Below are 13,204 nucleotides of genomic sequence, written 5' to 3'. Positions count from 1 at the left end.
ATAAAACTGCGATTCTGTTTTTAATTTTCTGTATTTATAATCGAACATTAATTTTACTTTAATGGGCTGTTTTGTGACATTGTTCATATAAATGAACCAACAAACTCAATGTTAATACGTTCATAATAATTCGTAAGTGTATCGTTTAAGCGTTTAATGCATATGAGTAATTCATGAATTTGTAGCTTCCATTAAAATGTCGGCATTTTAAATATTGCAAGTTTAAAACATTTTATTTTGTATATACTTGTGTACATAGAAATAATTTTTATGTATACATTTAATGTATTCAAGTTATAAAATTTTTTATGGTATTTTTATTTTTACGTGTACCTGTTTATTTTCAATTTAACTATTTGCTTTCGCACCACGTCGCACGGTCGTTTGTTGACCATTTTATTTATAACGGAATAGTTTATGTTAATATTTAAAAAGAGATTTCATTATTTATTTGAGTGTTTTTTTTATATATTTTAACCTTTTACTGAACAATATGGTTGATTGATGGGGTCGGTGTGGCAGGTCCACCGCACTGCAATTAGTACAAATGTGCCGTTTTGCTATCACCATTCAGTTAACACCAGGTCGTTATTGAGCGTACAATTATCGGTGACCTATCTATCGGTTCTTTTTTTTGAGGAATCTATTCAAATAACCGATTCTCGATATATCTTGTTCAGCCTCGTCCAGACAAGTCCGGTCTTGCTCAGAGATATGTACAATATAATATGGTTTTGTTTTTTATGCACAAATTATAAAAGTGTGTTTTGTATTTGTTTTGTTCTTTGTTATATTTTCTATATTTTTTGTTTATTAGTTATTAAGTACATAAGTTGACAGTTTCATTGTAGGAAACAGATGGAGCAGCACTCTCTCGTGTGACCGTGGAGTTTGTAATCAAAAAATTTTGCGTTGTAAAATCAACTGCGCTTTTCAAAGAAAAAAATCATGGATGTAAAATTCTTTTTGTGGTAGTTTTTTGTTCATTCTTTATGATGCTTTTTCTTAAATTTATTTAACTATGCACTAAAGGGTTAATGATTATTTACTCTTTTGCTTATCTGTATACATAGTGACAAAATGCAAGATAAAATTGACAATATCTTGATGAGGAAAACATAAATTCTATATGGTAAAAAAGAATTGCTAAACTGCCAATAATGCTTTATTTTTTATTTATTAGGCTCTTTTTTTTACAAATTTTTTACAAAATAAATAATTTATTTAAACATTTTTTTTATTTGTTTATGAAATAAACAATTAGTTACATGATCGTAAGTTATGTTTCTATTAGTGTATGCAAATATGTACAATTTAATAATGGTGTAAACATTTTAAGAAAAAAAAATTTATAAAAATGTTTTCTGCTGGCGCTTAAAATTTATTGTTTACACTGCTTATTTGCTTTCTTAAAAGAACTTACGACTAACATGAAAATGAATGATAATTGCGTGTGTAATGTATGTAATCTAGCTGTAGACAAATAAGTATGTAAAATTCTTGAAATTTTCATTTCTTGTAAAATTACTTTTTAATGTTTTGACTTTATGATTATTGGCAAACAGAATATGTAAATACTTTTAGGGACACAAATTAAATGAGTAGAAATTAATTATACAATTATATATTAAAAATGTATATACACTTTTATACATATTTCGCACACATGTTATAATTTTATTAAAAATGTTCTTTCTTTATAAATAACTTTTAAAACAAATTGTACAGTGTAAAAAAATACTATTTCCAAAAATTCTTTGTCTTCTAACGAAATTTTCTATTATTTACTCTGGCATTTTATTAAATAAAAATTAACCTTTAGTGTCTAAACCTTTCTGACAATGAAATTTAGAAGTTTGCAGATAACGTTATGTTGTCAGCTAATATAATATATTGTTGTGCTGCCTAAACGTTCTTATTGAAACCACATTTTTTGTAGATTATATTTTAATATTGTTTCAAACATGTTGCATTAAGAATTCTGTTTGATAGCGATTTGTTAACGATTATATAAACTTGATATTTTTGGAAGGATTTTTATGTCTGTGCTAGTAGGTATTTGCAACGCTTTCATACTACATCCAACCATACTATACATATATTTTAATATTGTTTCAAACATGTTGCATTAAAAATTCTGTTTGATAGCGATTTGTTAACGATTATATAAACTTGATATTTTTGGAAGGATTTTTATGTCTGTGCTAGTAGGTATTTGTAACGCTTTCATACTACATCCAACCATTATAGCCCTATACATTTATGTTAACATAATATAATTTTTACAATAATTATTCGTCTTAACACAATCAAATGCAATTTTACGTAGTATTTTTCGAATATTGTATGATTTAAAATTAAAAATATTGAAAATATTCAAAAAATATAAAATAATTAAAGATTTTAATAATATTAGAAAAAAAATTATTTTCAAGAAAAACATGTCATTTATGATTTACTGGGTAAATAATTATTCGAACAAAAGAAATTTTCAATAAAACTAATTTTAATTTTCGAGCACACCATAAATAATTATTAAAAAAAAAACTTAAATACCCAAAATGTCGATAAAAATCCTATAAAAGTTCTTGTAATCTTCCTAATTGTTTTATTTTTAACTTTTTGTTAAAATTATTTACCAACATTTTTTTTTTAATATTTTATAATCCTCAACTAATCAAAACCATTCATTTCAAATCTCTTTCCTGTTACGTTGGCTTATATGAAAAATTAAATTTTGACTTACCTATTAAAATAAATATTCCAAACCAATTTCAATAGCATAACACAATAACATTAATAATACGAAAATTTTCATCTCTAAATATTTATAATGGGTAGGTATTATTGATATCATACATGTATTAATGGTATTGTATTGTATAACGAAGAGATTAAGAGAAATATCAATAAAAGTGTCGCCCAATTACTCATTTGTTTAACCCAGATATGTATGAATCTTGTCATTTTCGTAATTATTATTTGTGATTATAAAAAAAAATGTTTGAAAATTATATTTTGTAGTTTTTTGTTATTTTTTAAAATTTTCTTTATTCAATATTGATTGGTTGAATGAATCGAATTGACACCGGTTGTATTGCATAAAAACAAAAACAATAAATAAATCCCGTTAAGTAGTACCTAAATTACTTTTGTTTTTATTTTTAATTTTTGTTTTTTATCTTATAGCGGTTTTTGTCGATAATCACCTTATACATGGTAGCAGGTAGCAATAAAATAACAATTTATATTTGGTTTTTAGATTCGTTCAAATTAATTATTTAAAATGTGTTAAAATATAGTTTTCTAATATTGGGAAATTTTTATGAAATTTATTGAGTAAAATTTATATTTTTAACGATAATATTTTTGAGAAAGGAATTGATGTGGTTAATAACGGGTTTTAACAATTAATTAGGTAATTTTAAAAGAAATTTTTCTATTTCATAAATAGTATATTTTTTGTTGCAAGGGGATTTTCTCCAAAATTAGTTTAACAGTGTCGCAATATACTTTGTATTTTTCACATTTTTAAATTTTATTTTTAATAATTTTTGAAATAAGTATTAAGAAAAGCATTCAAATTTTCGAGAAATTTAAAAAATTTTGGCAATTTAGTTCAATTTATAGGCAAATTGGTTCAATTTGCCTATACCAAATATGATTGTAACGATTAATTCCAAAATATTGTTAGAATATAAAATTAATTTATTAGTAATTTTCTCATTCTCAATAATTCAATGAAAATCTAACAAGACCAATAATTTATTGGAATAGAAATCATACATTTTGTGTGCAATACATAAATTTGATTTCGAACATGTTGCATCGAAAATTTTGTTTGATAACATTTACAACAATTTTGCATGATATAAGTTTATTTTTTTATAAGTTTAAACTTATTTCTTCTTGGCGTTGTTCAATACCTCACAATTCCCATCAAAGTTTAATACTAAAATAATGGTTTTGTACTTTATTGAAAGTTTGTTCAGATAGAAACTCTTCCAATAATTTGTCCCATATAAAAATAATTGAGGACCAACATTTTTATACTGGTAATTTAGTTTTCTCTCTCACTCTCTTCCGTCTATTTTTTTAAATATTAAAATTTAAATATTAAAAAAAAGAAAACTATGTATAACTTTGTGTTAATCAAATATTCAATTCAAATTTTAATGTTTTCTCTCTATTGTGATTTGTGTGTACATATGCATATAACTTACCTACAACACATGATATAACATTTCGTGCGGTCATGGTGCATCACAGAGTCATCTTCATTTTAATAATAAAAATAATTATCATTATTCTCATCATCATCGTCACATGCATACAATCATAATATTATTTAAGTCTCTGTCTAAGATCATCTTCATTTTTTGTTTTTGTATTTGACTTTATAAATATCTAAAATGATATTTGTAATTGAAAAAAAAATAGAAAGAGAAGTATATATGACTGGGAAAATATAGAAGAATGAAAAGAGATGAAAAAAATTAACAGTATTATAACAAGAAAAGAGTATCATAAAATGCAAACAAAAACGTAGAAATACAAAATATAAAATAATATAGGAAAAAAAATTCATAACACAAGAAAAATACACATTTGTATGTACAAACAGGAATCAAATCGCCAGATCACAGTAGTTGTGCTCCGCTCTGTTATGAATATTACAGTATTACACAAATAACATGATATGGTATTTTTATATATGGTTTGTGGTTCGGTCTATACGTTCATTTTCCATTTATTTCTCATTGCTCCATAGCCTACAGTGTAACACACATATACAATGTCTTAAAGGAATATTCATGTATGTATGTGTGTATTTCAATGAATTTTTTTTTTTGTTAGTATAGGATAGTAAAAGAAAAGTAAATTTTAAATAATGATTAAAATTTATGCCGCAAATTAAATTTAAACAAAAATATCCCGCGAAAAAAAAAACAACAAAATAACAAAAAAACATTTTATCTTTTTTTTTTTTTTTGTGTACAACGCCGTCACAATGTGATTATATTGATATTGTTATGCAATCGAAAATGATGTTTTTTTGTTTTTTTTTTGAAAAAATACAAGAAGATCGCAGACATCGAGATTGAATGAGGCTAAGAAACAACTAAAAATTAAAATAAAATAATAAATCGATTTCAGATAATTATTACGAAAAAACTTGTATCATCTTCATTATTTGTTGTTGTTATTGTTGTTGTAATTGTTGTTATACTGTTGTTGGTGTGGTTGCTGTTGTTGTCCATAAAATTTTCAAATTCTTATATGACATGAATTTTTCTTATGTTTTATTTTCTCTATGGTACGACCATATAACACACACTTTCCAAATCATTATCTTTTTTTAAATTGAAATCATTAAAGGGAAATCTAAAATAGATAACATTAATTTTCGGACTATTAAAATTACACTCCACTAAAATTGTGAAAAAAATTTTCAATTTTAATTGTGAAAAAAAAAATCTGTTTTTGTTTTTGTTAGAAAATTTTCATGTAATTTTAAAATTAAAGTTAAAAAAAAAAAAACACATTAAATTTCTTATTTGAACGCGTGTATTTTTATGCGTGAATCGCAACGGATTCACATTTCTCTATATCTATCTATAATACAGGAAATTGATTTGGTAATTTTTCTTATAAAAATTATAATTCGCTCGTGTGATTTTACTTAGTATTTTTTTTGTTATTTCAATTGAGGGTTTTTTTTTTACTATTATAAAGTGTGGCTAAGTAATAGAAATTGTCAAATCTAATTAGATTTCTATATATTTTTTAAAGATTTGGTTTATAATATAGAAATTGAAAATATTTACAGTCGAGTTCATTATAAACTTTCACCCAATATATATGAGATTGATTACATTTTTTTATGAAGGTAATCAAAAATTGAAGAAAAAAAAAAATATTCATTTTGATTAAAACTTAATCAAGTAATTTAAAACTGAAATTAATAAATTGTCACGCAGATATTTGAGATTAAGGAAAAAAAAAATTAATGTATATTCAATGCGAATTTAGCTTAACGTCCTGTAATGAGGGAGGCAGTGCCGAAATATTTTATTGTGTTGTACAGGCTATATTATTCAACGTCGAAATTATTCAGGGAAATTGTACTTCATATATGGAAAATTAAGCAAGAAATCGGATTTTCTTTCTTTAGAACAGGCATAATTACTGGGGTTTGCATTTAAATAACCTGGAATAGTGAAAAAGCTTTAATATTTTTAAAATTTTGTCATTAATATGTTGCTTAATGTGATAGACTAAAAAAAAGAAGAGTTTTTTTTAATTCAATCAACCTGCATATCTTGATTTTATGAACTTGAATTGAAATGTTTGTATTTAATTAATTATAATTATTAGACTAGTGATAATTTTTCAACAGAAAAGAAACACAGGTATGTGCAACCATACAAGTACTAATTTTTCATAAATTTTTTGTAAATAAAAAATGTTATAAAATTTTTTTGTGTCACTCTACTACAACATTGTAAATTTTAATTAAAAAATTTCTGGTTGAAACGCTTATAACAAGAGTGGAGAACTAATATTAATATTTATTTAATGTCTTAATAGAAAAACTAATTTTTTGTTTTACTAAAGTTGTGATTTTTGTTTTAATTTGCATAAATAAGGGCAAATTATTCATAAATAAAAATGCCATTAATTTTCTAAATTTTATTTTGAAAAGTTTTTCGCTTAAGTCTTTTGTTTATAATTGATTGGTTAGTTAAGGCTTTTTTTTTGGAAAGTACACTTTTTCGATATTTGATACTTAAATATTTGGAATTTTTAGAAAAATATTTGAAAATTTTTATATTGTTGTAAAAAATGTAAAGCTAATTCAAAATTTAGTTTGTTTTTCAATCAAAAATATTTTTGAACAGATTTCACATTGGCTCACTATTAAACTAAATAATGAAGTCTTAAAAATTTTTTAAAAATTTTAGAACATTGGCATATAACACAGGATGGTGACCGCAATAATTTAAAATATTATTTAAAATCACACACAATTACGAGCCATACAATATTATTTTACAAAATAAGAATTTTAAATATCACACTAAAAGAAATCAAAGAAAATTTTTGATTATTAACATTTCTTCTATTTCATCTATTTCAAATATATTAATATAGAAAATGTAAGCCTCTATTTAAATCATACTTATTTTTGCCATACTACGAGTATAACTAAAATCTTACTACCATAACAGTAAAAGCTTTAAATATTTGCTAAAAATTAAATTTGAATGTTATAAGTTCGCAGACATTAAATTAATTTTTTGAATGACAGTGAAAAAATTTATGAATAACCTACAATAAATATGTGAAATACATAACATGTACAACATATTCAATTAAACGGCAACATGAATGAAATGTGACATAATAGAAAGTGATATAATGAATTTCTTTATAAATTAAACAAATACTTATAAAATTCATGTACAAATCAGTTTTGAAATGTCAAATTAAAGAATTTTTTCAAAATTTTTAATTTAAATTAACCATTTCAGATTTAAAATCTTTATAGAAATTGCAAATTTAATTTGTTCCATAATGGCAAATAATTTCAATTTAAATAAAAATTCAATAAAAAGAAAACAATAAAAAGAAATCTCTCTGATGACTGATCCATATAGTGAAAAATGTCAAAATGTTGAAAAAAAAATATTAAAAATTTCTTCATTTTTAGCACTTTTCCAAAAAAAAATAAAAATTGAAAAAACTAATTGTAACTTTCATTTTGACAGTCCGTCGATCTGTCTGTGTTTTTGTTTACGAACCAGATAGTAGAAACTTATATCTGTGAATGAAAATTTTTACATATATCTCCCGTTCTTTTAAAAGTCCTCCCTTTAGATCCTCAAAGTCTAAAAAATTCAATTTTTTAACTATTTATTGCAACGAAACCAAAATAACTTTGGAAATTGCACAAACGAAGGGTGGCGACATGTTTTTTGTAAAATATAAGATGGATGTTAAAATTAACCCTTACCCAAACCTTTTTAAATTTTTGCTTTCAATTTTTTTCTAGACGGTAATTTGTAGGAGTCCGAAATTTTAGCAGCGTTTAGGCACTAGTAAACTGTTTATTTCGTTATTTTTTCCACTTCCACCTATTTCAAGTTATCGTCGCATGAAATACGCAAATTCTGCGTTTTAATTCTGAAATTGCAAGTTTTTCCGAATTTCTATAAAAACACAAAAAAATGACAGTAAATACCATATTTATTTTTGTTGATTCACTAACTTAACCGTCCAATGCAATTATTATGTTTCTGTCAATGTTTTTCTTTTGCTCATCCTAAAAGTATGCAATAAAATAATATATTTTTGTATATAAATGAAGGTAATATAAATAATGTTTTTGAAAACAGTTTATCATTTATTGAAGGGAAAATTGCTTCATTACAAACCATTGATTTGATCCAAATGTACTAAGCAAAAACACTGTGTGTATGTGTGTGCCAGTTACATGCATCCATACGTCTTTGTTATTTTTAATTTGAGAATAATTTTTAAGTAAAAACACTTTTATACAATTTTTTATTTTTAAAATTTTCTTATTCTTTTCATTTTTAATCTTGATTATTATGTCAATCTTGATTTAAAATATTTGACATTTGATGCACGTAAAATGTCCAGCTAAAAACTATATATGTATGTATGTATAAGAAATGTTTTTATTTCATTTTTAAATTCAAGTAGTTAATTTAGATTTAAATGAAATTACAAAAAAAAAAACAAACAAAATAAAAAACAAAATACCTTTAATCGAAATTAAATATTCCAGCTTATTATAAGATCAATCGTATAAGATAAGATTTAAGGTAATGAACAAAAATAAAGAAAAAATAAAATTAAAAATGTACATAAATTAGTCTGCAAAATATTGGGCCATCATGGTGCTTATGCTTATGGAGTGATGGTGACTTTGGAAATTTTATTGTTTCGAATGATTAACTCTTTCTGTATACTAGGGTTATGAAAAAGAAATGCAAAAACAAAAACAATGCAAGTTTTTTCCTTTATTATATTTTTGCTTATATTATTGTCTCGGTCTTATCAGACTTTTATCTCTCATGGAAAATTGGATATAAGATATATCCAATAGCATAGATCAACATTTTTAGTTTTTAATTTTTAACTACTATAGGAGCCAGTTGCTGTAACAAATTACATATAGGTACTATAGAGTTAAATTCACGAGCAGTAATAAGAAAAAAAAAATATTGACTGATGTTTTGCTTTCATGTTTGACTCTTTAAGTGTTTCAAAGCAAATTTTAATTACAATTCAAATTATATCTAAGTGTATGTATATGTTTGTTTATTCAAAGATATTATATTGTATTTAATACTAAATTTCTCATTTCTATCAGATTTAATTGAATAAAAAGTAAAAAATTATTAAAAAAAAAAAAAGAAAAATCCAATTTTGTTTTTAAAAATTTAAAACATTTTTGTTGTGTCATTCCTTGACCTATTGTTTATTGAAATTGGTAGTTCTCAGCTGGTAAAAAGGTTTTTGAAAAATAACAATTACATATACATATATATATATATATATATATATATATTGTACAGTTATAACTTTGTATGTAAAGCATAATTGTCAAAAATTTTGAAATTAAAATGAAAATTTTAATAAGAAATTATAATAAAATTAAAAATTTTCAAATAGATAAAATTTTATGTATATTACGGTAAAATATTTTTACAGTACTCGTGTTATCAGTTGTAGTTACAGTTAACTAAGTGAATAGAAGCGTTACAGTAGAATGGAGTTCATTTAAATATTATTAAATAGAAAAATTTGTAACTGGCGCCCGACCAGGAATTAGTTGAACAATAAAATATACTGTTAAACAACTTGTAATAGTATTCACAGGTACGAAATACATAGATCAGTAAGCTGAGAGTAAATTTCGAATAGTGATAGGTAAAATATAAATTTTCAACAAAACACGAAAGAAAACAAGAAAGAAAAGTACACCAAACACTCATGGACAAAAATTTCGTAAACTACTATAAAAACATATATTATATGTCTAATGTATGTATGTGTTTTCTTGAATGGCTTGTCTACCTGGAACACAGTTTCAGTTTATATAACAAAAATATTAATATTGTCGCCAGTCTATAGAATGCGATTTGTGTTTAAAATGTGTGAAATGTGCAAATTAATTTATGCAGAATGCAAAAATGAGAAAAGTATAACTAGTGAAGAGGTAGTATATATGTCCGACTGAGAAATTTTGAAACCAAGTTCAGTTTTGAAATGACAGCAACATTTGAAAATCACTAATGTTGTCGTTATAGTTAGCATGCAATATCATAGGTGTATAAAAATTTTATGAAGTCATATGTATTCGAAATTAGTATATATCATTTTTAAATTTTTATATATGGCTGCAGATTTAAATTCAATGTCGAACACTGCATCAAAAAATCTCATATATTTGTATCCGCATTAGCTTCATTTATATTTTACATTTATTTAAAAAATAATTAATTAAGGCGACATAATTAATGCTGCCCGAATTTTGGCATCAAATATGTAAATTAACATTTTGCATGGCAGTATTTGAGAATTACTGGAAATTAATTAGTAAATTACATAAAAAAAAAAAATAAAAAATTGCTTAATTACATAATTCTTAATTTATGCCTTTTTTCTTCTCTTTTCAGGTAAGAATTCCTTAATAATAATAAAATGACATTAATGTATGTAAGTATGTGAACAAATTCTAATAAATTATGGGTGTGAGTTTATTATTATTTTTCTCTTTATATAATAATTTTAATTTTATTTAAATTAATATTTTTTTTGGTTTTAAACGCAAATGTAATCAAATATTTTCTTTTATACATATTTTTTAAATACCCATATTATACTATGTATTTATTTATTTACTTACCAAAGTAAGTACTTATTTATTGGAATGTTGTTTTCATACATTTTTCAAGTACAAAATTTAAATACAAGTACATAAGTATGTTAAAGAAGGTGGTATATAAGATTATATAGATTGAACTCCTTCACCTTGCTTTATACATCAAAATCATATACGTACGTACCCGCTAATATAATAGTAATAGGCCTTGCCCAAAAAAAAAAATTCTTTGATTATCACGGCATCGTCAGGAATATCGTTTTTTAAAGTATGACGATAAATACAATATTTTTTTTGTATACATATAATGAGATTCTTGAATCATAATGATTAACTAATTTAATTTTCTATAATTTTTCTATTAAAAAATTTTGCTATTTACTATACAATAGAAATTTTCCAATGATTTTCAAATAAAATTTTATTGTAATTTTTTTTTTTGCTTTTTTGGTTTTCATCGCACAAAAATTTTTCCAAGAAAAATGTAAGAATTTCAAGAGATGACCATGGATTCTAAAGCAAAAAAAAAAATAAATATAAAAATTGTTTTCGCACGCTTGAATCAAAATTTAATATAAGAAATAAATATTTGAAAAGCGAAAAAAAAAACAATAATAACGTCAAAAAAAAAAAACACTAAATAAATCATGGTAAAATTATAAAAATTATAAAAACGTTTCAGTAAGTATAAACCGATTTAAATTATACCCTGCACCTTTCATTGTTGTATAACAATTATTCAAAACTGTGAAACTATAGAAACCTTACGGATATCTAATTAGACGTCTAATTAAACATACGACTGCTAAGTTTTATGAATTTTACCTTATTGTTTTTCCAAATATATAAAATTAGCTTTTGGAGTTGGACGGCAGCTACTCGAACCAGAGCAGCAACTCCATTAAAATTTTCAGAATACAAGAAGAATATAATTGGACACACCCTTATAAAATTTCATATTAATATCTCTGTTAGTTTTTGAAATATTTAAAATAATCTCTAAGGGAGTTACATGGCAGCTACCCAAATCCGTTGTCCGATTTGGTCTAATTACAATAGCAGCCGTCCTAATAATAGATATGTGTATTTATAAAATGTCTATATACAATTTGTATTTAAATTTTTTATTCGTCAAAACCCCAAATTTAGTTCCAAAAACGCCTTCAGGGTGTGTATTTTTACTTTTAACTTTCCCAATAGAACACAAAGTTTAAGCAAGAGAAGAATTGTTGGTTGTACCGGAAATAATAAATTTTAGGAGAGCCTAAATAACAAGGCAGCTGGTTTGAATTACATATATTACAATTTCAGTCATTTTATTTAATATAAAACATGCTTGCGTTCATGTTTAAAATTATGTTTGACGGATTAACTTGTAGCCCCAAAAACCCCAATTTTTGAATTGTACTAAAATTCATGGACGGACTTTTTGGAAAAAGTAGCCCAATCTGGGCACTCTGGCCCCTGGCAGATAAGAACCAACGTGTAAAGGTTTGGTGTCAATTGCATTATTTGTTTTTGAGTTATAGTGCTATCGTATGTACGGACGGGCATGTATAAATCAAAGCAGAATTTTACACTGAGCAAGAATATATATATGTACATGTCCATACCGCAGACGACTCCTTTAAGTAGTTACAAACCCCTTACCAAAAATTAATATATTTATTCTTCATGAAGGTGCAGGGTATAAAAATTAACAAAAAAATAAATGCACAGGCACTGTAGCTGATTATTTAGTTGTTGTTGCTGTTCTTCACATTATAGTTCGTTTGGTTTCTTATATTTGCAATCGATTGCGTTCTACAATGTACAACAATAATGTTTTATTGAATGATGTTTTCAATATTTTTTTCGAATCATCATCAAAAAATCAATTTTTTTTTTTTTTTTTTACAATTTTAATATTTTAACTGTGAAATCATGTTAAAAATATAATACAAGTATATAAAAGACAATAAAGTATAATGTATGTACATATAAGGTAATATTATATTATTGTAGTGCATACATACATACAAGCAAACATTTTATAAATAAAAAAAATTGTTAAGCGAATTTTCATTGATATATTTTGATAAACGACGAGAAGACGTTCCCTGTTTTAATTTGTGGCGTTTTTATTCTACCGTGATTTTTGTTTTTTTTTTTTTGCTTTAAATGTTTTCTTATTATTTTAACATGCTTTGATTACTGGAAAATTAGAAAACAAATGCGCTTATCGTTTACTAAAAATTACATTTGAAACAGTGTACCAATATGTATCGCTATTAATGTTGTTATAAT

The 13,204-nt window shown here is 24.3% G+C and overlaps 1 long non-coding RNA gene across 1 annotated transcript in view; it reads left to right on the top strand.

Annotated features, from left to right (window-relative positions):
• LOC129606685 (uncharacterized) overlaps positions 1-10,841 on the top strand; it is a 40,805-nt gene extending 29,964 nt beyond the window's left edge. Inside the window, exon 3 of the long non-coding RNA XR_008696772.1 lies at positions 10,713-10,841. This is a non-coding gene — a long non-coding RNA (uncharacterized LOC129606685). The remainder of the gene's footprint in view (positions 1-10,712) is intronic.
• The last annotated feature ends 2,363 nt before the right edge of the window (positions 10,842-13,204 follow it).

Source organism: Condylostylus longicornis, unplaced genomic scaffold (genome assembly GCF_029603195.1).
Source record: "Condylostylus longicornis isolate FDR11 unplaced genomic scaffold, ASM2960319v2 ptg000020l, whole genome shotgun sequence".
Classification (NCBI taxonomy): domain Eukaryota; kingdom Metazoa; phylum Arthropoda; class Insecta; order Diptera; family Dolichopodidae; genus Condylostylus; species Condylostylus longicornis.
The sequence above is the reverse complement of the archived record's forward strand: the minus strand, read 5'-3'. Positions and strand labels throughout refer to the sequence as shown.